General features: G+C 43.9%; 1 long non-coding RNA gene across 5 annotated transcripts in view; it reads left to right on the top strand.

Annotated features, from left to right (window-relative positions):
- LOC141781103 (uncharacterized) overlaps window positions 1–23,788 on the top strand; it is a 137,918-nt gene extending 114,130 nt beyond the window's left edge. For all 5 annotated transcript variants that reach the window (XR_012596769.1, XR_012596768.1, XR_012596770.1 and 2 more), the window contains 3 exons: window positions 3,842–3,903; window positions 19,707–19,771; window positions 22,996–23,788. This is a non-coding gene — a long non-coding RNA (uncharacterized LOC141781103). The remainder of the gene's footprint in view (window positions 1–3,841; window positions 3,904–19,706; window positions 19,772–22,995) is intronic.
- The last annotated feature ends 572 nt before the right edge of the window (window positions 23,789–24,360 follow it).

The following is a 24,360-nucleotide window of genomic DNA, read 5'->3' as shown; positions in this document are numbered from 1 at the left end:
GTCCAACAGCAATTAAGTGGTTTTATATAATTGCATAATATGATTTTATGAGGATCATGATGTAACAGCTGAAAGTAACTTCATCAATTCCTCCCTGAATTCTGTCTAACAATATATATAAAATGAAATATATAGAGTCAAATGTAAGCATTGACGATATTCCCATCATGTTCACACTCGGAGGCGAGAGGGAAAAGAGAAAATGCAAACGTGTGGATGCACGCCTCTTTCCCCGGGTCAGATATGAAGGTCAGAGAGCTGACAAACTTTTGAACAAACTGCAAGTCATCCCACCGTGAAGCAGATCATCTTGTAACTACCTTTTTCCGCTCTGTGTCATATCTTGTTCAACAGGTAGGGTTTGATGGACAGGAGGAATGCAGGCTGCCGAGGGATTTGTTTTGTGATGGGCGGCCCATTCTTTCGAGTGTACTTAAGCAAACAGAGCGACGCTATGTCCTGTTTTTACGGGTTTCACACGTCACTGTTCAAACTCTCAAACGGGCTGGTCCCCAACAGTACATGGAAGAGAGCAAACAGTGCTCTAATACCTCACCACTCTGACCTTCTGCTAACTTGATACACACACACACACACACAAACACACACACACACACCTTTTACTAATGCAGGCAAACCGTGCTGTGCAGAAGGATGTGTGTAATCTCAGGTTTTTGCGGTTTATTAGTTGTGCAACTGAGTGAAATAAAGCAACAAAGACGTGCATAATATTGAGGTAAACCTAATCTGACTTCCCTATCAAAGTGCATCAGCCTTGGAGGGTAGATAATACTAAAGTGTGGATCCACCTGATGTTGCCGGCACAGTTCAGCTCAGTTTTTCAAAATGCAAAAAAAATAGGAAAATGTTTTAATTGTATTTAATGACTTTCCATCGGGGAAATAGCCATGTTTTTAATGCAACCCGGGTCTCATAAACATGGGTGGTGGGTGCTGTATGTCATGTTTAAGTAGCGTGCCACATTTCAGGCATCCTAATTGAGTGCTACTTTAATGTGTTTGGGTCAAATGCACGGAAAAAAAAAACCGGTGGGAATTCTGTGGGAAAGTTTAAAAGCTCATAAAATGATGGCTTTCCAAGTGCTCCCTAAATTCCAACAAAACGTATTGAAACAGTACAATGTCTATTTTTATTAATGGCATGGAAAAACATAGAGGAAACGCGTAGTGCTCCCCGGTTGGTGCACACACAACTGTGTGATTTAGTTTATGTAAGCATGTGTGAAGTAGTTAGGTGCGTATGTGTCTGGACTTGTGTGTGTCACCGTGCAGTGTGCCTCTACGGCGCTGCCATGTTGTCCTTTCTTCCGAACAGAAACAACACCTACTGCTTCTATAGATCCTCTCTGCGCTGTTCTTTTCCTTTTTCCGCTTGTTTTAAATCTGTCTCCGATATACGAGGCATTCCTTTGTGGTTGTGTAACATGATTTGAGGCGAACACAGAGAGAGAGAGGGAGAGGTTTGTCTTGCTGGGTTTCATGTCCTACTGTGCGCTCATATTTCTCAGCCCCGCTTCACAGTTGTGGGTAGCGTGGCTTATCGTCGGCCTCCTCGGCTCTTTCCGTCATGCGTGGCCTGCTTTAATCTCTCTTGTGTACTGTAAACCGCCCCTAATAGCCCTGCACACGATTAAAGCAAACATCTTAATAACGGCCTGCCTCATTATCAACCCGCGCTGGGGAAAATGAGTGGCTCGACCTCACATCTCTAATCGTACATGTGTGGCTCAGAAACGAGCCGGAGAACAAGGCAACCTGCTTTTTTTCAGAACCATAAACCTCTGAGCTTTTCTCATTTTAACATTTGACAGGATTTTTGGGGGCATGTATCTGCTACATGAGCATACTTTTTTCTGCCGTTCATGAAGAGACGGGCAGCAACAATGAGAGTGAGGGTGCAGGATTGAATGAAGGGTGTTGCTCTAGAGGGTGCTGTTCACTGAGGAAATGTGCTTTCCTCCCGGCTGCTCTCGCTAAATCTGATTTTTACTCTCTAGAAACCATCCTATTTGTGTGCAGCTCTTTGATTTGTTGCTACTAGCAGATCAGATTCAACTCTCAAGGGAAAGCGAGACAAATAATATGAAATATAATAAATAAAACAGTTCCTCGAAGGAGAGATTTTACAGTCTCTGAGAGAGTGTGTGGTAATGTGCTGCGAGGCTTCTTCGACATGACATTAGGCCATTGTAATCCCTCCGTGTGTGTGTGTGTGTGTGTGTGTGTGTGTGTCCTCCTCACCTCCCGCTCCACACCCTAACACACAAACGCCCGCAGATGTTTACACAAGTTTCACACAGCCAACAATGATGAGCCGTCAGTCAGACCTCCACCGGCAGAACGGAGATGGGGAAGAATGTGTCCGCGGCGGATGGTTACACCTGTGCTGTCTGTGGTTTTCCTGCGGCGCAATTGCGAGGGTGTAATCCATGACATCGCCTGTGTTTACGCTTGTGTTTTAGTTACAGGCCCGATGCTCGCATGCTTTGGAGCTTAGATGGGACTTCTGCTTCACTTACTCCTCAGCCTGGCCCCGGGGGCATCCTCCCCAGCCCCGCCACACACAGGCTCATCCCCGACATGTATGGATAAACAAGCACAGTAGCTTTCTACATGTGTCATACATCCTCTATTATTCCCTTTAGTCAAGTTCATAGAGGCTTAAATCAAACTGGAGACTGTGTTCTGTTAAAAGCTGTAAAAGGTAATCCATGCTCAAACTGTTCTAAATTTAGAGCGTGCAAAACCATATTTTTCTGTTGATCTGGACTTGGATACTAAGATCATTTACGGGGAACATTAAACTGCGGTTGTTTCCTTATGTACTCAGAGTATTTGAGGAGGTCTTTTTTTGTTGTTTTATATGGTTTGTATTTCGTCACGAGTGACGCCGGCTGCACCACTGAGGTCATAAACGGGGAGGAGAAAGCTCCCGTGCCAGCGACTCACTGAACTCACTTTTTATTTTAGCAAATACTCTATATTTAGAGCTCAGCCGCAGCCAAACGTCCGTCCCAAACTCCCTGAATGACACACCTTTCGAGAAGTGACTCTCAACATCTGCTATTTTTATCATAATCTGACTCTTTTCCTCCCTGTTTTTCCTCCTTTCTCTCCCCCTCTCTCTTTTTTTCCTGACACTATAAATGATGCAGTCCTGTTTTTCATTTATAAGATTTGTTGGGTGGATTATTATAGAAGGGATCCTAATTCCCGCTAAAGGAAAGGACATGCTTCAGCAGTGTTTATGAAAACCCTGTGCTCTGACGTGAGTAGCAGTGGAGAACCAGTAACGGGTCCTCTCTGCTCACACACCCTCCTTGCACCGCTGCCCAGTGAAAGGTCTGTTGTAATGGTGGCATTTCAACCCTTCAAAGTGAGATGGCCAATTGGATAATGGGATTTGGTTTGGGGCGCAAACCGAGCCGTGACAGTGCATAAAGTTGCTTCTGCTGACTGAGACCAAACCTTACATTACGTAAGGTCTAGCCTATTATAAGTACAGTATTGAAGCTTTCTGTATGATGTGACATTGATGAGATCTGCCCGTCGCCCGTCTGTTATTTCTGTCCCTGACCCGTTATTGTCCACCGGCGCTCTGCTCCGCTGTAAAGTGGCCAGCGTTTTGGAACCTGCTCCTGTGGCTTTGAACCATTTTCCATTCCTACCTCGTATTACATGCTCTAACACTGTTTTACCTAAATGAACCCAGCTGCACAAATGGAGAGTGAAGAGTTAAGCAGATATAGCAGTGGAATACTATATGCTGTAGTTGGTGTGTGAAGTGACGTTTGTCCTCTTTTCATTTTTTTTTTCCACAGTGAAGGAATCCGAATTCTTGGATTGAGATGTCGACCTTTAATTGCTTCCCAGGGATCTTTTGGTGAGTATATATGTTTCTAAAGACTGCAAATAGACTCAGTGTGCTTCTGGTGTTTCAAGTTCTTTCCTGTAAACATGTCTGTGGCCTTAAAGGGATAGTTCAGGTGTTTTGAAGTGGGGTTGTATGAGGTACTTAACCATAGTCAGTGTATTACCTACAGTAGATGACGGTCGGCACGCCCCCAGTTTGGAGAACCAGAAAGGAGTTACCGCACGGTAGCAAAGCAATGTACTACTGTGGACGGGGCCGGCGGTACAATGTATTTTAGCCACGTAAAAGAAAGAAAAAAAAATCAATATCAGTTTAAGTGTACGCTATATTTAGATTATTTTCACCAGTTTACCTTGCTGTGAGACAGCTATACAGTCTATGTTTACGACAGGGAACTGAAGTTGTTATCTATGCTTTTGCCACCAGACTCCATTGAACAAAACAGTAATTTTACCTTGCAGAACATGGGAGTTGTTGGTCTACCGCTGATCGATCGGTTAGTTTGTTTGTATTATTGTGTGACTTTGATTAGTTAGGATTCACTAAAGTCAAACAATAGCAGAAGTAGACCAGCAACTCCTGTGTTCTGCGAGGTAAAATTACAGTTTTTTTCAATGGAGTCTGGTGGCTTTGTCGAGAGCATAAATGGATACAACGGCTTCAGTTCCCCGTCGGAAAGAGCTGTCTGACGACAAGGTAAAGGAGTGATAATATTCTAAATATAGCATACACTTGAACTGATATTTTTTTAGGTGGCTAAATATGTTTTGCTGCCGGCCCCGTCCACAGCAGTACATTGCTTTGCTTCCATACGGTAACTCCTCATACAACCCCACTTTAAAACACCTAAACTATCCCTTTAAGCATGTGTCCCTATTGGGCAAGCTTAGTTGTCATAAGGTGAGGTTATATCCTTATTATCTCCCAAGCTTTTTTTTTTTTGTCCAGTAGCGTTTTACTTTGTGGCTCAGCCAGATGTGCTGAATGTTTTCACTATCTGTAACAAAGCGGACATATGCCAGAGACTTTTAGTGTTACTGTGGTTTAGGCTTATAAAACTGACGCAACTCCTGCTTTAACTGTTGGCACAACCGGCAGCCAAATGTTAATTATTTAGCTTAACGTGAGGAATTTAGACATACTTTACTGGCTGGTATTTGTTGTGGTTTACTTAAGAGATTGTTCTCATCCTCGAAATGGCATTTTAACACAGATCATTTAATTACCCTGCGTTTTAAAGCCACTGTTTTGTGACTGTGCTGTAGCGTGCGGTACTCAATGTACTTAGCCCCACAGCCCCCCCCTCCTTCCCTACTGGTGCCCCCTATCCCTTACTCCCTCATTCAGCTGGTCCACCCTCTACCAACCAGTGTGTGCCTGTCAGCATGTCACCCCAGGGTGATGCCCCCTCTCTCAGCCCCTTGGGGCCCTTTTGACTCCGCAGCACTCCGTGTTTGCCCAATCATTTGGGAGCCGGATACGGGGATGAATTGTTAACTACAGCAGGTCAGCCTGTGCCCCACAACCCCCCGGCCCCCCCGACCTGCTGTTGACTCATCTCCATGGCGATGGGGCAGGAATTTGTTTTCTCTCATGCGTCCGTTGCCAACCGGCTCCCCGCCACCCTCCGCCCCCCGACCCCCTCTTCATCCTCGCCGCCTCCGAGCGTCCAATCAAAAGGCAGCTGGAGGTAGTCACATGGTCAGGAAGTGTCGAGGGTGCATCCCACTGAGTGAAGCGGCGCTGTCACTATAGAGCTCTGCTCTGCTGGGAAACAAGGCCTTAGGGGGGAAATCAATGATTTCCTGACACACAAGCATGCAGACGTTTTTTAAACACAGAGATGCACACGTTTTGAGGAGGCTACGTGCAGACATGTTATTTATAATGTGCAACTTATTATAAAATACAGTATGTGTAATCCGCTTAAATCCTCGTCCTGCAGCCATTGTGATGGCCTTAGTTAAAATAGTTCTCTTTCCATGCTTAAAGCGCAGTGATGCAAAGAGACGCAGAACTCCTGCATTCCTCTGCTATGATGATTTTGTAATGAAAAATGCTACATGTGGTCCTATCTTTAGGCGAACAGAGTTTAATTCCCATCATTGTATCAACGTATCGACAACTCAAGTGTGTACAAGTGTGTGTGTTTGTGTGTTTGCCTCCACATGAGTTATTAGCTCAGGGCAGGTGAGTGTTTGCCTTCCCGTCTCCCTTTATGAGGTGAGTGTTTGCCCAAGGAATGCACCACGTCCGATTTGTCATTGACTCTTATTGTTCAGCTCATCCAACCGGTGCCTTGAGGTTGAGCAGTGCTGTGCCCCGGCAAGTGAGAAATATGTGCTTTTTCTTCCTTTTTTTTTCTTCTTCTTATTTTCGCTCAGTGTATTTGTTCTTGGATGAAAATGCGACTTGGTGGAAAAGTATTAAGGATGGTAAATGCATTTGGAGTCCAGACCTTCAACGAGCAAATTATTATTAAACATCGTGATCAAGTTGAATGTCACCAATTTCAGAGAATTTACAAGAAAGTTTTTGATGAAAGCCAGAGTTTGAGCCTGGCTTCTGCTCTCCATCTGTAACTACATGGAACGTTCTTGTTTTGGACCCGGGTCAGTTGAGATAGAAAATTACACACAAAGTCGTCACTCTTCAATTATGCATTATGCAAACTGAAGTGAGAGAAAAAAATAAAAAAGGTATGACGTGATTGAGAGGAATTACTTCTAACCAGGCACATCCTGTAGATACATATGAACCCTGATGAGCGAAGTTGGCTCCCTCGCTTTGTGGTAATGAGGACGCCTCGGCGAGCTAATCCCTCCCACTGCACTTGAGTGGTTAACAGAGTCATTACGAATGGCATGTGCAGCTTCTCGTGCTTGTTTACTTCCAGAAAGTCTATAATATTTAACATCTTATATAGCGAGGTTTTTGTTTGCTTCCACTGTTTGTTTAAGTATGTGGCGGGTATCTGTGTGAAAAAGGTGCATGTAAGTGCTTTTTGGGGAATGTAGAAGTATATTTGTATTTGCGTGCATGTGTGCCTGTGTGTGTTTGTGCGGGCGGCCGTCGTCCTGTGCCACCATCTGGGTGGTCCTCACGGCTGGTTTGATGGTAATCCCCCTGTCCCATAAATCAGTGTCCGGGCTCGGGCCGGGAGCTGATGCTGTGTGACCACTGGAGCGAGGGGGCTCGAGGCACTAAGCCGAGACCCCGGCCGCTGCCCCGGCCCGGCCTGGCCACACGTCAGCTCTCCACACCACCTTTAAAATAACTCGTCACGCGTGGCTGACTTCGGGAAACGGCTTCAGCTCCGAGTGCGTATACGAGCCACCAACAATATAAGCCACACTCATAAACTGTAGCACCAGAAGATAAAGTTTCACGACAGTTTCCTTAGTTATCCGGCTTTTCAAAATTTCTTTATTATGGATATGTTTCTTTTTTTGCAGCTTTCATATATCATTCAATGTATCTACTAATAATACAATTTGTTTGTAGTGACCGGTGGCTTCTGATGGCCCTCCAAAGAGCTGCTCTCAGTTCAAATGTTTCTGTCGGACTGAAAGTGCTAAGATTAAAGCCATATCTTAGTCTTTGTAGGGCCTATAGCTCTCTCTCTCTCTCTGAGAACGAGGAGGGAGGATGAAGGCCCGTTGGAGCTGTCTGGCTTGCATACAGCTCTCCGCTGAGCTTTTATCTAGGGAGATTGGTTGCAGCTCGGTCCAGACCCGGCTCCCGGGGAGTGCACAGTCCTGAGACCTGTGGCATTAATAAAGATAATGCTGTTTGGAATAATAACAGTCAATTCCGCCCCAATAGAGGAGAGAGACAACAGAGTGGAGCGGAATACAAAAGGAGCCAAGATGAAAGGCCCGCGCACCTCTCTGGCTCTCTTCTGGGAACTGATGGAACCGTTATCAACATGCTCGCACACAGACGGAGCTGAGAGGGACCCTACGCCGATTTTGACCCTCGGGTGCCGTGACGCAGAAATGCAATTTGTTCTTTTGTCTGCCAAGATCACAGAGGGAGAGCAGTGACTTGTCTTTCTTTTTATTCTTACTTATTTCCCCCCCCCCCCCCCCCCTCCTTTTCATTCTCTCTGTTGCCTTCAGTGAGTGCAATTTAGTTTGATGAGCAGGTGGTCTTTTTTTTTTTTTTTTCAATCTCACAGTGCTTTTGGCTCCCACCTCTGGCGTGTGGGGCTTTCAGTTGGAGTCAGTCATGTAGGCCAGGATTAGCAGGGTGGAGGAGAAGGAGGAGGAGGAGTAGGAGGAGGAGGAGGAAGTCCAGTAAGAGTCTTGGTATTGGCGACCTCCGCGCCCTGCAGTCAGAACCATGCAGAGTGCAGATTGAAAGAGTTATTTTGTTGCTAAAGCTCTCAGCCGCACCCCAGATGGCTTTTGTGCGGGCCGGGGACATGTTTGGGGACAGGGTCCTTCAGGCTTGGTGAGTCTCTGGGCTCAGCAGGTAAAGCGCTGCGGGGCCAGACAGACTGAGGAGGCAAAACGTTGCGGTCTCGGCACTTTTCCACCTTGAATCTGAACAGCGGACCGAAACAAAATAGATGGATTAGAGCAAAGATTAAGGCCTCCGAACATCCACCCAAGTTGAGACTTATTGGAGCATCTCATCTGATGTCACATAAGACAAAAGAGCTGGTAGAACAGATGGAGGGGAAACACGCTGCGTCTGCAGTTCTTCTCTTTGCGCACCATTTCCCGGTAGCAGAAAACTGCAGCGACTAAATTACAGCCTGCTTTCACTGCTTCACCTTTGATCTGTTTCATCACACGCTGCTAATTAACCAACCCTGTTACTACTTAAAGGAATTTATGGCCCATTACTTTATCAGTCCCACATTCCTCTGAAATAATCTCCATGGCACCGAGACAAGCTATCAATATTTTTTCAGTAATGCAATAATGCAGGCCTGCTTTATTTCCTGACTTCTTGCGTCGTAAAATCCCTTCTGCCCTTGAACTTGAGGACTTTGTAGATTCCAGACACTCGCATATCGAATGTTATCGAGTGATACTGTATAAAAAAAAGTCTGGTTTTGGTGGTCTTTTGGTTTCCCTGGTTTGTAACATAAATTAGTAATATTAGCAAGTTGTGTCAAATTGGAGGGTAAAGGGATAGTTCAGGTGTTTTGAAGTTGTATGAGGTACTTATCCATAGTCAAAATGGTGAAAATGTCCTGTACAATTTCTCACAGGCTTCAAAATTAACTGTTTTGTTTGACAAAGAGTCCTGAACCCAAAGATGTTTAATTGAAAAAAACAAAAAAGCAGCATATGATCATATCTAAGAAGCCAATTGATTTAACTTAACCACTGTTCTAAATCACTGCTCGTGATATATTTAACTGCATGTAATCATATAATAAATTTAACATAATATAATAAAACATTTATTTTTAAAGAATGGGAGGCCCTCTGAGGTGTATTTTCTCAAAACGTTAAACGTAGCGTATATACTCTGCATAAACAACATGTGATCTCTGTATGTTAGGGCTGCCTCCTCCTAGTCGATTAGTCGACTAATCGGCTGTTTTGGTCTTAGTCGACTAAGATTTCTTCTGAGCACATCTCTGGTAAACACAAGATTTAAAGTGGTGCTTTTGTGTGATTCTTTGTGAAGGAACTCAGTTTAACTGTCGATTAAATCAACAAAATTGTATGAGTTAGTCGACTAAGAACTTCCTCGGTCGAGCACAGCCCTACTGTATGTACTGACATAACGTCTTTAAACTTGCTTGACTTATGCCGACTGTATGCTGGCTAACTCGGCCTCAGTGTCGACTGAAAACGCCGTTAGAAGTAGTTGGATGTGTGTCAGTCACGGGAGATCGGTTAGGGCAAATCAAATGGTCAACCCACAGATTATAACAAGAAGGCAATGTCATGGTGAATAATGTAGTGGTAACAAAATGTCCATTTTGGTCTGAATATGAAGCTGAGGTCTCTGAGGTCTGAGCTCTGAATCAAAGTGGGAGGAGTGATCGGTTGGACTCCTCTGTTCGCCATACTGGGTTTGTCCCCGGAGTGTTTGCATCTACTCGCACTGATAAACAGCCGGGATTGGATCCAGACCCTGCTGGGTTAGCTGCAGCCCGGGGCTGTTAACCACACAGACCGGGAATGTTAGTCATTTGTTTATTATTGGTGATATTTGCCCGCTCCTAATCCCTGGCTGGATTAGCCTTGATGTGTTCCTCATCCCACCTTTTTCCACCGTTGCAGTCCCTGGCATTTACATAGGGAGTTTTGCGTGTTGTGCATGGACAATATGCACACACACACACACACACACACACACGTATGCATGCGGCGGCGTGCTTCTAGGCATGTGCGTCGATGCATGAATGTGTGTATGAGTGTGTGTGTGTGTGTGTGCCGTTTAACATGTGTCGCTGAAGGATGTTTGTAATCAAGGGAGTTTGACAGATATCCCCTCTAACTCCATCCCATGTAACGCTGTGATCAGTGTCAATAGGAAAACTGTGGCTGCTATTTTATCCCGTGCCAGGGCATCTTGCTCTGTGGCCGTGCTCGCGGCCGGAGGCATGTTCAGATCTAAAAATCCAGGGCTGCAGAAAGTGTTTTTTGACATTTATTTTTCTTCAAACGGAAATGCACAAAAAATCCCTGTAGGAACTAATTTATCAAAGACGCTGAATGTCAGCGTGGCGTCATTGGAAATGGGAAATCGCTGATGTCATGAAGGAGGAGAAAGTGGTCAGAGAGCTGCTTACGTGTCTGTCCCGTGTGTTGTGAAACTATTGGCCGGGAGTCACCTGGATCAGAGAGGGAACAGGCTTTACTGAGCAGACCTAACTTGCTCAGTCTGACCTTTAAAGAGCTGATCCCTAACACTACATAAATCTGTTTCCAGTTTCAAAACACGACCACGCACATGCACATTAACATGCCGTGCTCTTTCTCCCACAATGTTTTTGTGGGCGAGGAAGTCCTGCAAATCTGCACCAACACTTACTGTAGGCCCGACATAAAAACCCTGCTGGGAAGAAGATACGCCGATGCATGACTGACAGACACATTCATGACATAGGCATGTAATTATCTGTGTTTATGTGTGTGGGCGCTGAGGCCAAGAGGTTAAGAATGACACTTCATAACTTGTAGGAATACTTGACTTAAACTTGTCTGGGTGACAATCACATCTCACTGTAGACGAAGCAAAGTGTACTAGAGGTGATTTGGCGCAAAGCAGGCTCAAGTTTCAAGTCATTTAGGACACATCAAAGGAGAGTCACGAGTCTCTGTAAGCATTTTACAAGTTAAGAAGGGAGAAAGTGGAGATTCCTGGCAGATAGCTCCCATCCTCTCTTCAGCTTTGAGCTCTTGAGCTCCGGGAGGTAGTATAGAGTCCCTCTGGTACCTAAAAATGTATTTAAGAAGTCCTTCATCCCACATGCTATCAATATTCTTAACTCAACAAAGTGACTGAGAAGATTTACACACATGGCCTTGTCTATGTGTTTGTATTAGTAACTGCTTGTCTGCTTTTATGTCGTCATTTCTTGTGTTTGGTGAGCTCAAGAGAAATTTCCACTGTTGTGGACAATAAACACCAACCTATGGTGATAGTTTTACATAGCTAAGAAGAATGTGTCATTTCATATGCCCAATAGTTAAAGGGTAACTTAGGTATTTTTTCAACCTGGACCCTTTTTTCGCATGTTTTTGTGTCTAAGTGACACTTTTTTTTAAATTGGTTCAGTATTGAGGGAACGCTGTAACCGGCAGCCGAGAAACAAGCTGTGAGGGCAAGTGAGCAGCATCAATATAATGTTATGTGCTTGTTTTTGCCCCTGACAGGCTCAGATTGTTATTAAAAGTGTCTGACAACATTATGGAAAGGACCCTACAGAGAAAGGTTTTAATAACCTTTCGCTTGATTCGGTCTGTTTCTTATCGTGTCCAAGTCCTGCTCAAGGAGAAGTCTTGTGAAATCTGTATATTCGTATACTCAGGCTCAAATAAAAACGAGCAGCCATCAAATTCAAAAACCTCATCCACATTGTTGTTAAATCTTCTAAATATTCAGTCATGACATTGAAAATCTTTTAGATAACACTAAGCTACGCTTTCTGTACTACAACACAACAAACTTCGACAAACGTCACCTCGCCAGATTTCAGAACGAGACTTCTCCTCGAACAAGACTCTTTCCATAATATCAGACACTTCTTATAACAATCGGAGCCTGTCATGGCAAAAACAAGCACTTTTAGTGGACGTAAATGACGGTGCCAGCTTGCCCCAATAGCAACATATTGTAGCCCATGAGCAGCTGCCATTTAAAGCGCTCTCCATCAATACTGGACCAATTTCAGAAATCATTTTCCCGATTAGTCAGTTGGACACAAAAACATTGGAAAATAGACTCCATGTTTAAAAATACAGAAGTTACCCTTTAAAGATTCAAAGTTTGTGGGTATGCAAGGCCTACAGAACACTGCCTTATGTGTTTTTGTGTGTTTTTTATCATACTTGAGCCCAGTCTATAGGCAGTCAGGTTTTAGAGAAGTTAAGTCACAACTTTTATGACTTGGGTCCGATTTTTTAATTGAACCAAGCTCAGTAAACCCCTCAAAACAGCGTCCAACCCTCCCTCTACATCCTTTGTTACCCGCTTCACAGAAAGTGTTTTTACTCGCTGCACATGGAATTCGTCCAGCTGAAGCGGTCACAGCTGAGCTTCATGGGGTGTTGGTTAATTGGCAGGTTTTTGGATAAGTGCAGTTATGCTCCACTATGCATATCTTCCTCAATGTCCCTTGCACTATTTGCCTTTTTTAAAGTGTCCTTTAATTGGCTGCACAGTCAGTCACAGTCTCCTGCCTTAACTGTCCCCTGTGGTACCTGAATGTGGCCTATTTGACCCCGACCCCCTGGGGTGAAAACCTCATATTTGGCAGCCAAAAGCAATGACCATTAACCTGTTTTTCTCCTGCTTTTGTTTCTCTCTTTTTTTTTTCTCTCCACCTCTGTTTCTGTCTTTAATATGAGTTTTGAAGGTGATCTCTTTTTCATATCGGGCCTCTGAAAAGCAAAATCCGCTCGGTTTCAACACCTCTTCATAATCCCTACCTTGCCTGTGTTTGTGCGAGTGTCTGCCAGCCTCAGTCAGGCAGCTCTGTCAACATGGTAGCATGTCTGCCTCCGCAGCCCCAAAGAAAGGCCTCATATTTGGGCTCTAGAGGACCCGGAGTAGTCCGTCTGATAGATCTGGCCACGGTTTCTCCCTACAACACCAGCCACTTCCAACTGGGCTGCATCAGCAGTAGTGAAAGACCTGAGAGCACTGTGATCCCACCATGGGGTGTATGGCTGTGGCTCCGGCTGCACTGCACTTTAATCCCCTTCCCTTTTAACCACAATGGGAAACATGTGCTTACTCTGTGTAGGGTACAGGCCCACCATGGGAGAGGCTGTTTACTTTCACTCTAAAACTAACATTTCACAGCTCCCGTGACCACTACCTCTGCTGGGTTAAGAAGGTGATAGAAGATCATTTCTGTTTTGTTCCATCAATGTTGCTGTTGATTAGAAGCGTCTCCTCACTTCTCACCTTGTAAAACTTGACACACAAATTTGTTTTTTTTCCACCGTATGTTCACCGAGGGAGGAGGGTTGAGCTGTCTAATTTGTCTTATTAAAGAGCCGCTTGGTGTAACTTTATTATCCTGTTAAATTTCCATTCCAAAAGTGAGTTTTGGGTCAGCGTATGACGCCGACGGTTGCACCTCCTGGGTGAGAGAATTAAAGCAAAACTGGGAACTGTGCTTGTCAAAACTATACCCTAAACCAACATAATCCACCATGGAGGATTTTTCCAGATGTGGAGAGTCCCATCTCATCGCTTTATATTTTCAACAGCCAGAACAGAAGTCTAAGGTCGCGGTCCTTGTCCCTAAAGTTGTGTTATATTTCCAGTTGTTTGTGTGCAGACAGGGAGCTACAACAGAGAGATGCAGTGGTGTAAAACAGCAACTAGTGGACATATGCCAACCCGGAGGACAGGAAATGCACTCCAGATGAAGATACTAGATCGTGGTTTATTTTTACCGGTGTGTGTGTGTGTGTGTGTTGTCAGGAATGTGTGCTGTAGGACTGACCATATGTCTCTCGAGTTACATCACAGCATTTTCCATAACCATTTCAGGTTACTTAATTGGCCATCCGTTTTTTACTTTTTTATTTTTAGATTTAGGAGATTTATCAAGTCATTTTTTTATTTGCATATTTTATTTATGCAGACTTTTTATAATACAAAACAAAAGCAGACAAATAGACATGACAGAATTGAACAAAATAAAACAAAACAAACAAACTGCCAGCTCACAGAAAAAGTGAAGATGTGCATGTCAATCCATACGACGAATGAAATGTCCACAAGGCATGGCAAACTGCAGCCCAACAGGCCCTTTTTCATTTACATATCTTGAAGTAAGAGGGCAAGGGACCCCTTTGAAAATGGCCATGACAGTTTTTCCTCGCCAAAGTTTGGAGCGTTATTTAAGCTCCTTCGCGACACGCTAGTATGACACGGTTGGTACCAATGGATTCCTTAGGCTTTCAAATTTCCTAGAATGCCAGTATCTTCACTCTAGGTTTAACACTGAGCCCGCTACAATCTCAAAAATTGCAAGTCATGTTAATGCGTTAAAGAAATTATAGGCCTTAAAAAGAATTTGCGTTAATATCGTGTTAGTAGTTATTTTTAGATGCTGTAACCAGCAAATGCTACTGGTTTTCACTCATTTCAGTACAGTTTAAATCCAACTTCCAGAGACTTGACCCAACCTGCTTGTCTTGTTATTGCCGTCGTCACATGGTACTGCAGCTGTACAGCCTACAGACTCAGGATTTGACTTAGCAGCTGCCAGCATTGCATTCAATCGCTTAAACACATCTGGACATTTTTTTTGCATTAGAAAGTTGTTGTTTTGTAACCACTTTTCAAACCTCAGATGCCCTTGAAGGCACCGAAAAGGACTTTGCACACAACAATGTAACTTGTGTAAAAAATGTTGAAAAGATTACGTTGATGAATTACTCTGTCAGGCATGTTGCAAGCCACCCTGTTAGTTGTGTTTCTGCTCTGAAATTAATGGAAAAAACAATCGCTGCCTCGGATGTTCCAAATCTAAAAACTTGGTTTGCTTTGATTTGATGTTAAGTAGACACATATTTGTATTTGTTTGGCCAAAACAACCAGTACAAGAATTAATTGTACACAGTTGCTGTAGAAGTGACACTACATCCGTTTACATTGAGTCCAATCTGAAGCTCTTGTGGCCAATTCCCCACTCCGCTGCATGACTGAATGAGATGGTGGCCTCCACAGGTGTGGCAGGTGATCTGAGGGATGAGTGAGCTCTTCCTGGTGTAACAGTAGCCCCAGCCGGCTCCCCCTGTATGCCCTGCCCCAATCTGCCCTTTCCTGTCACCTTATCTGAGCCTCCAGTGCAATCGAACCCAGGGCGCGGCCCCCTCTCCTCCTCCGTTCCCCCTCGCTGCCGGTCTCCATCGCTAAACTTCTCAGATGTCTGATGTGCAGAGAGAATCGACCCGCTTGAGTTGAACTTGACAGAGTCCTGACACCCCATTGTAGGCACAACTGTCTCAGCTTCCTGCCACCCACAGCTTCCCACCCTCTGACCTCCACGGCACCAAGGGCAACAGGATCACAGACAATGAGCCACACAGCTGATCTGTTTAGGATGTTATGATGAACACCAAGACCGCGGTGATTGATTTTCCAGACTCGATAGAGAAGTTTCCTTTTAAAAAGTTGCGAAGACAAATGAGGTTTGGTTGTTGGTCGGGGCCAGAGGGACATGCTGATGTAGTTGAAGGGCTTTCTGATTAGCAGAGTGGAGACTTAATGTAGATCCTGTAGGGACAGAGACTTGTACTTCCTCCAACTGTCTGGCTTTAATTAAGCCGACCAGTCCACCAAGCAGCCAGCCAACCAGCTTCTTTTACATCGTGACTTAGACCAAAAGACTCGGATAGTTGCAAATCTAATCACTGGAGCTGAAATGTGCAGAGACGTCAAAAGTGTTCAGCAAACGGTATGAAAATAGTTGCATGCTCACCATGTTTTATCACTCTTACTGTGTTTATTCAATCATTCATGTACTTATTTATCTGCTAACTCTATTGTATAATTTAAAAAAATTCAATAAAATCAACAACCTGGGAAAATTTGACACTAATTTAAGCAGAATAAACTAATGTGATTTTCCTGCTTTAACACATCAGCGCTCGGTAACCTGAATAGGACTCGAATCATTTGCGAATCATCTATCATTTGCATTCCTGCCAAACACACTATAAACATGTTTCCACATGTGCTCATTCCACAGCGGAGCTGCCAAACAGCAGTCGAGCGTACGCTGAAAGGAGGCTTATCGCAGCCTTCTATGATTTTCCTTGACAATGAAATTGTTTTGTTTTGTTCTTATTGGAGTGAATCTGCGGCCTTAGCTACACTCGTTTTACTCCATATGTGCTGTACTGTATGCTGTAAGTTTATATGCACATTTCGAGCCACTATATCCGGGCCTGTCTGATACTTTGCGTAAACTCACAAAGACGAGAAGGTTTGTGGGACAGAATCTGATTAAGCCGTGTGTGTGTGTGTGTGTTCATGTGTGTGTGTTGCGCGGACCTGAGCCCCGAGCTTTGAATGTGTGTGTGGACTTGCAGACCTCAGCTCGGAGATGTAATCTGATTTGCAGAACGGGTCGTTTCACATGACTGGTTTAAAGGACCACTGGCGCAAGGTTGTGCCAGTGTCCCTAACTGGTGTGTGTGTGTGTGTGTGTGTGTGTGCGTGCGTGTGTACACCTCCAAGTATTTATTTGCCTTCACAGATTGCGCTGCAGAAATGTGAGTTTGTTAGTGCAGGCTCCTAAACAGTAGAAAATAGAAAGGTGTTGAAGTTTTCTGTGCGGTTGAACAAACCACAATGCTGCGTTTATTCTGTTGTTCTTGGTTTTAAATGAGATTTATTTTGGGGGGGAAAAAGAGGTTACATGAAAGTAAGGCCACTGCTAATTAACAGTCGATTACACATCTGGAAAAAAGCACAGCTCTGCTTTAGCCTCTGATGCGGGTTTTGTTTTGTTTTGTTTACACATCGCCTATAATCAGAGCTTTATTTTGAACTAATGGACCATCAGAAATTATATCAAATAATTGAAATCATCCTATAGCCTCAGCCCTCTTTTAGAGGACTGCTGGGATCAAATCCCCTGAAAGCTTTGCCTCTGAATCCTCTCTCTTTTTTAACAATGTTTGTTGATGTTTTTTTTCGGGGTGGAGATTCTCTGCTGGACGTGGTCCATCATGTGATTTTCATTGGAGACTGGCCGGAGGAGACGACCACAGTTAAAGCAAGCGAGCGTGTGTTTGTGTGTCATCTGGCCTCGTTAATAAATGCAGGTTGTTTTCCATCTGGGGGTCATCAGTTGTGGTCATCACATCACAGCCCCTAGGAGGTGACGTTTGCGGCCGCGTGCGTGCTCGTCGGTGTGTCCGTGTTGATGCGCAGAACATGTGAGTTTCTGAGAGGTTCCGAGTGTGTGCTCGGTGTTTGTGTTTTCTCTCCCGGGTGCGGAGAGCTCATAAGCAGCAGGACGATGCAGCGGGCAGGAAGCTCTGATCCCATCAGGCGTGTCAGCAGGCGCAGTTTTTCATAAGGCAGTAATCTCACCACACAAAGGGGTGTCCAATATTAGAGAGAATAGAGAGCCCCATACCCCTGAGCTAATCAAGACCTGACCAACCCTTCTCCTGGCTCGCCAACCCTCTAAACATTACCTCATCTGAAGGCTTAGCCTAGCCACATGCTGCTCCGGCCTGCTGGTCTACATGATAACTCACTTAGCTCAGTACGATAGCTAGAGAAGAAGAAAAAAACGGAAATATAAGAAGGGATATAAAAGAAATGGGACCAGCACAACTACCTATGGTGCCTGGTGCCAGGGAAAGGTATTTTAAAAGGGAGAGGAAAGAAAGAATCATTTTACCATGTCCTCCAGAAACTCTGGGAAGCAATTTGCCGGTATTCAGTTTCTCTCCCCGCCGTCCTGTTATTGCTGTTTTCCCCCTCAACTCTTGGAGCCTTCAACCTGAAAGGAGGTTCTTAAGTTCGGGCTTTGTGTCACTTGGAAACAGTGCATTTGTTGCCAAGGTAACAGGTCTGGGACAGTGAAACTCAGAAGCAGAGAGCACCTTTGTCCGTGAGTGGATGAAGAGGGACCGGAGCTGTCAGCGGTCCAGAGAGCAGAGCTTTGGTCTTAAACACGTCTGTGTATGAAGAAACCTGAAGTTTCTTGATCCAGTATCTACCTGAACCTGTTAACCTTATGAAATACAACCAGCACACACCACGTCATTTAAAATGGTACGATGGAAAAGCCACTTTGACCGCCTCCCTACTCCTGACCTGCCAGCTGCTGCAGAGTTCCACTGAAACCTTAGATCACCCCACTCTGTTTTATGTAGATCTACGTCGCATCCAGGTTCGTTTTTTTAAATGTTCTGGAGAAGGTCTTAAGTCATGTGGTCATTATAAAACCAGGTCTGGTTGACCAAGAGCCTTAAAGAAGGTAGTCAGGGCAGTTGAGTGATAACCCAAGCCTGAATAACACAGACCTTTTCCTAGATATTGATGGTGGAGCGACAAACATGTTTGTCACTTTTTGCAGTTATTGTACGCTGCAAGGGTCATGATTATGTAACTTTGAAAAAAATAGGCCTTACAATATGTCTATATGCCAGCAGCCGGTCTTCAATACCAGCAGTTCCCAGCCTTCTGTCCCATTAAAGAAGACCTATTTTGCTTATTTTCAGCTTCATACTTGTGATTTTGGTTTCTACTAGAACATGTTTACGTGCTTTAATTTCCAAAAAAGTGGCTATGCTGCAGCAGCTCTTTACACCCTCTGTCTGAAACGTTCTGTTTGATCTCCTGGCTCCGCCTTCCCAAAAAGCCCAGTTTGCTCTGATTGATCAGCTGGCCCACTCTGTTGTGATGGTCAACCAAACCAAACTCTTCGGACTCCACTCCAGCTCCGCTCTAACTAGCGTTGTTTGAGGGCATGCTAAACTAGCCGCTAGGCAGGTATTATGCAAATGTGTTACTTGGTTCATTACCACGTTACGGAAGAAAAGGTGGGCCTTCAAGCGAGGCGTTTCAGGCAGTTCAGGACCAGTGTTACTGTGGGGGAGAGTAACTCCCTTTGGCGTGGACTTTGCAGACCTTTTACGTGCACAAAAAACTATAACGCACTAAAGGAAAGGGAAAAAGCACAATAGGTCCTCTTTAAACTGAAGCGCTGTGTATATATGGCCCATCATCACTGGTTGCGTTGAATATGAGTGATTTTTCATCCTGTTTTATATGACTAATGTTTAGAGGCACGGAGAGGTAAAATTCTCCAGCACAATTAGAGAAATGTCAGACAAAATCTTGTGTAGCATTCATGTTTTTTTTTCCCATTTTCCTATCCCGTTAATCATCTCATCATTCCTCAACTGAAAGGTTGGAAGCGACTGCACCGTAACCTCATCATACCTGTGAAAACAGAGGAAGGAACTGATTGCTCTCTCATTGTACTGTAGAAAAATAAATATTTGTCAGAGCACGTTTGGGCAGAGCTGGACTAAATTACATCTGATTTCTCAGGGTTTTTTGTCGACTTGTATGTTTATTCTTCAATGAGCTCCTCTCTGAATCATTTTATGCTTTATCTCTTTCAGATGATCTCAGGTGAGCGCCGAGAAGAGGCTGAGTAATGGAAACATGACCTCAAGAGATTCAACAGGTAGGGATGACTCTGTTTTTTTTTCTTGTTTGATCCTCATTCAAGTGGAATATATGATCGCACACGGTGCCGCCTTATTATGAGCTGACAGTTGCTATAAACAACCAGAGTATGGTACATCCACTGATCAAACAAAGGTAGCAGTAATTCACATGTATGTGAGACAAGATCAGGGTGGTGGCACTGGCTTCTTGCTTCTTTTTTTATTTTTTTATTGTGTAACTCAAGTCATGACAGCACGGTAAAGAATGCAGTGGCACAGAGATATCACTTCAAACACGGCGTCTCTCAGGAGCCTCAAATCCTTTCAGTGGAACTGAATGAAGATATGCTTTGATGGCCCACCACAGAGTCGGTGGCCTTCAAAGAAACCTGTTGATGGGCTTGTGCGGGGCAGCCAGCGGGCTGAATGAGCGGTACTGTATACGTGCGCCTCTCCGGGTAGCCGTGGGTGTTCTCAATGGAGGTCGAACATGCTTGACCCCAACATGAGTAGTCTTTTTCTGTAGATTTTAGGCTTTTTTTCCCCTCCTGCTACCAGGTTCTGTGGGTAAATGAAGGGGAACTGTGTGTGTGGATGGCCCGGTGCCAGCAGGCAGGTACAGTAGATGTGCTGATGAGGGAGGCCGATAGGGGCCGGCCTCAGTGGCAGGCCCCAGGCACAGACAGGCGTACACGGGCAGGCAGAGACTCCGAGGCAGGTTGGGACCTGGTCCTGTATGCTGATGCTGCACTACTGGCTCTTCTCCAAGGTGAGGCATAGGAGAGAAACGTGGGAAGGGAAAAACCAGAACAGAGGGCACATGGAGCGATAGAGAAAATCAGGTGAAAGGATGATTGTTGAGCCAAAAAGATGAGGGTAGATAATAACAGAGAGTGTTAACAAAAAGCAATAGAGTGGCTTTAGGTTTAGGGGAAGCAAAGCTGGAGGGAGATGATGATGATGTGTGAGGCCCCGGGGGGAAAATGAAGAAAGAGCTAAGCGAATGAGGCCTCGTCCTGTACGCATGGTGGAACGTGACTCCTCGCAGGTAAACCAACTCAGAGGTGCAGACAGGCAGAAAGAAGATGAGAAACTCTGATGGATGACTACGTTCCTTCTGACACGTCTGTTCCATCCCCAGGCAAAGAACAGGTCCCGCCACTTTGGCTGAGTGGATGAGTGTGCGGGGGCAGACAACGACTACGTAATGTCATTTCGAGGGAGGTTTGTAAGCGCAGGTAAAGCAGACTGCGGGTTGTCGAGAGGCCACCTACCTGCATTACCTCACCTCTGACGTCGTTGTGAAAAAAAAAAGCAGCTGTTGTGCACTGATCAACGCTGCGCCCATAAGATAACAACATCCAACTGTTGTTCCGGATATAAAACAACTTTCGGTAACACTACATTTTACAGCTCCGCAAATTTCATAGTAGATAGGTGATAATTAGCAAGTAACCTAAGGGAAATGTTTTTGGAATTACTGCCAAATTACCCCAATAATTACCTAAAAAAAAATACTTTATTATAAACATTATTTAATAATTATATTCAGCTATTTCCCAATAGCTGGTAATTTATTTAATACATTTCCAGGAAAAGAATACAAAGTTAATTGATATACTTTATTTCCATGTCTGCTGATAAATAGATAATAATTAGCAAATAACTTCTTTAAAATTTCTCCAAAAACTCCCTGAATCATGACGTCAGTTACCAGGTTACATTTGTGTCGACAATAAGTCACACAATGGTGAGATTTGTGCCTGATCAGAAGTGTCTTCTATTAGTTTTGGTCTCCGATGAAGAGCAGCGCACAGCCGCTTCTCAAGCCTATGGACCCTATTTTAACCATTAGATGCTATTTCAGCATATAATTATTAAATCATGTTTATAATAGTCATTTATAGTAGTAAATCTAGTAAATCGATAAATTGAGGTAAGTACTGCAGTAATTTGGCAGTAATTCCAAAGAAATTTCAAATAGTTTACTTGCTAATTATCACCTAATTACCATGAAATTTGAAAGAAAATGAAAGTGCAGTTTTCTCATCTTCTCCGTCAGCTGTTCTGCTATTCTTGATAAAAGTGATATTTTATTTCAACGCGTTCTCATCCCAACTCGTCAGATACTGACGCTTCATCAGAACCCTCGGCGTTACTCTTTTTGGGCGCAGTAAACACGCGCTTAAAGTTGTGAAGTAAACAAAGGCACATGCTTAGGTTCAGGTAATAAAACCACTATAGTTAGGTTTAGGAAAAACATAATTGGGTTTAAAAACTACTACGTTTGTACAGTGAAGGTCGAGGCAGACAACAACTACGTAATGTCAGAGCCGGGTTCTGCCCAAGGTTTCTACCCGCTAATGGGGAGTTTCTCCTTGTAGAGTACGGTCTAGACCTGCTCTATATGAAGAGCGTCTCGAGTTAAAAAGAACGAACAGCTGACGGTAACGTGACATGAGACACAAACAGCGGTCTACTGGATGAAAGCCTTGTGTTTGTTGGACCCATCCACCTCCACTCCCACCCACCAGTGTACCTTTTTTTTTTGCTCATAAAGTTAAATCACCACTCTCCCGGCGCACTTTCCCATCGCGTTTAATATTGACGCAGATGGGTTTACATTACAGTTAATGGAAAGCTCGATGCATCTCAAACCGGAAACCTTGAGCATCAGTACTGAACGCAGACGGTCGTGACAAAGTGTCTGTATTTGACGCCCTGGGAATGAGAATAGGCTGTTTATTTCATCGAAATGACACATTTGTTCCAAATCGAGACCTTTCAGGCCTGAAGTGATACTAAGTTTGACATCTTAATTCTGGTATTTGACTGCAAAGCGGCTTTCCTCCAGCTGCAACGTGAAAAGGCTCAGTGATTCGTATCCACACTGCTGGAAGCAAAAGACTCTGCCACCACTCATAATGTGATAATTTCAGCTCTTCATCTGCAACTTCTTTTTTGTGCCAGTTTGAATCCTCAAGCCCTTTTTTTGTGTGGAAAGTTTGTGAAAGCAGCTAGATCTGCTTAAGGCATCAGCGTGTTGATCGATTCTGGATGTTTTATGAATCTCTGGTTGTTTTTAGTAACTTCACTTAACAGTTTAACATTTAAAAAAAAAAAAGGAAATGTTGCCAGAAAAGATTAAAACCTCTAATTTTCTTTAGTATGAGAAACATGTGTCAAGCTTCAAGTGGTTGTTGGCCTCAGTCCATCATTAGTTTCTGTATTATGTTTCTAGGATCACACTAAATCCTGGTTTGGACCGCGGACTAGCATCCCCTGCAGCAGATGTTTGCTCCTGGCATGGCTGCGAACAGCGTGAGCTCCACCGCTGACGATCCAAAGCGCCAGCAGCTTGGACTTGGGAGAAGCTGTGACATAAACTCAGCGGGACAGCGGAGTGTATTCCGCTGCTCAGACATTATGGAACAGATCAGTCAACACCGTTTGGAGAGGCGCTCGATAGGAAAGTCCGTGAATACGCGTTTAGCGTAGTCGCCACAATGGATCTACACATTGTTTGACTTTTTCTAAATTGAACCTGGATTAATATTTTCCCGTATATACATCTGCTTTTGATATCCACTGTTTATTCACGCTGTTGCTCATACACCGCAGTTGTGACATTATACTGTGTTATTCTGGATACAGTATCAACAAGCGCTGGAGCTGTAAACGGAAAATAATCAGATGTTATTTTCATTTTTAGGCCTATTTTTACAGACTGAAGGCAGCGCTTGCACCAATGCAGTGAAAGTGTATCTTGTGAAGAGCACAGGAAATATTTCCTAGAATAAGATAATAATAAATTATGATCAAGATATAATCTGACATCTTCTAATTGCGATCACAAAGAAACCATTTAATCAAGGTGCAACTATTGACATATCATTCTGACACATTGGCAGCTTTTGCTATTATGTATTATTAATCTTGTCAGTCTGTTTGTTCTGAGAATGATTTATATGTCCCTAACTTGTGTTGTGTCTGGGAAACCCAATTAAAAGCAATAAAAAAAAGTGTATCCAAGCTACTGCCTGTTTGTTTTGTTTTCGCAACTGCAGATCTGTGAGATTAATAACCGATAAAATGCAGACAACCACGATGTTCGTTATGTGTGTATTAGTCATTCTGGCTTCAGTACTAGTCGGGCCAGTATGTGCTACTAGGAGGATTAATGTATCACTCTTTTCTTGTTTTCACTCTCCTGCACAGGCGAATGAGAAGCAGAGTGAAAGTGAAGGTTAAAGTGAAAATGGAAAAGCGTGACATTTAAATGTTGAACCGTTATTGGAAATCACAGGGTTTTACTTGACTAATACCAGTGTGAATAATAGGTCATTTCTGAAGTGGTATAAAAAGAAATTTACTGCACAAAACAATCATTTACTTTAATCCCAAGGTCCTTTTCTACATGACATCATGGAAAATGTGTTTATTTTACTGCTGAGTTTAGTTTCTGTAAACCTCGTATGTATGCATGTTGACGGAGAAGTGCTTAATGTCACAGTGCGGGTCACAGTCGAGGTCGACTATATGACTGAAACTGCAGGGAGTTTTCGCCATTTTGTGGAAGAAAATCCCCAAAAAGACATTCCAGCGT

This window comes from Sebastes fasciatus, chromosome 13 (assembly GCF_043250625.1).
Source record: "Sebastes fasciatus isolate fSebFas1 chromosome 13, fSebFas1.pri, whole genome shotgun sequence".
Classification (NCBI taxonomy): domain Eukaryota; kingdom Metazoa; phylum Chordata; class Actinopteri; order Perciformes; family Sebastidae; genus Sebastes; species Sebastes fasciatus.
Note: the sequence above shows the minus strand (reverse complement) of the source record. Positions and strands in the feature narration are given on the sequence as shown.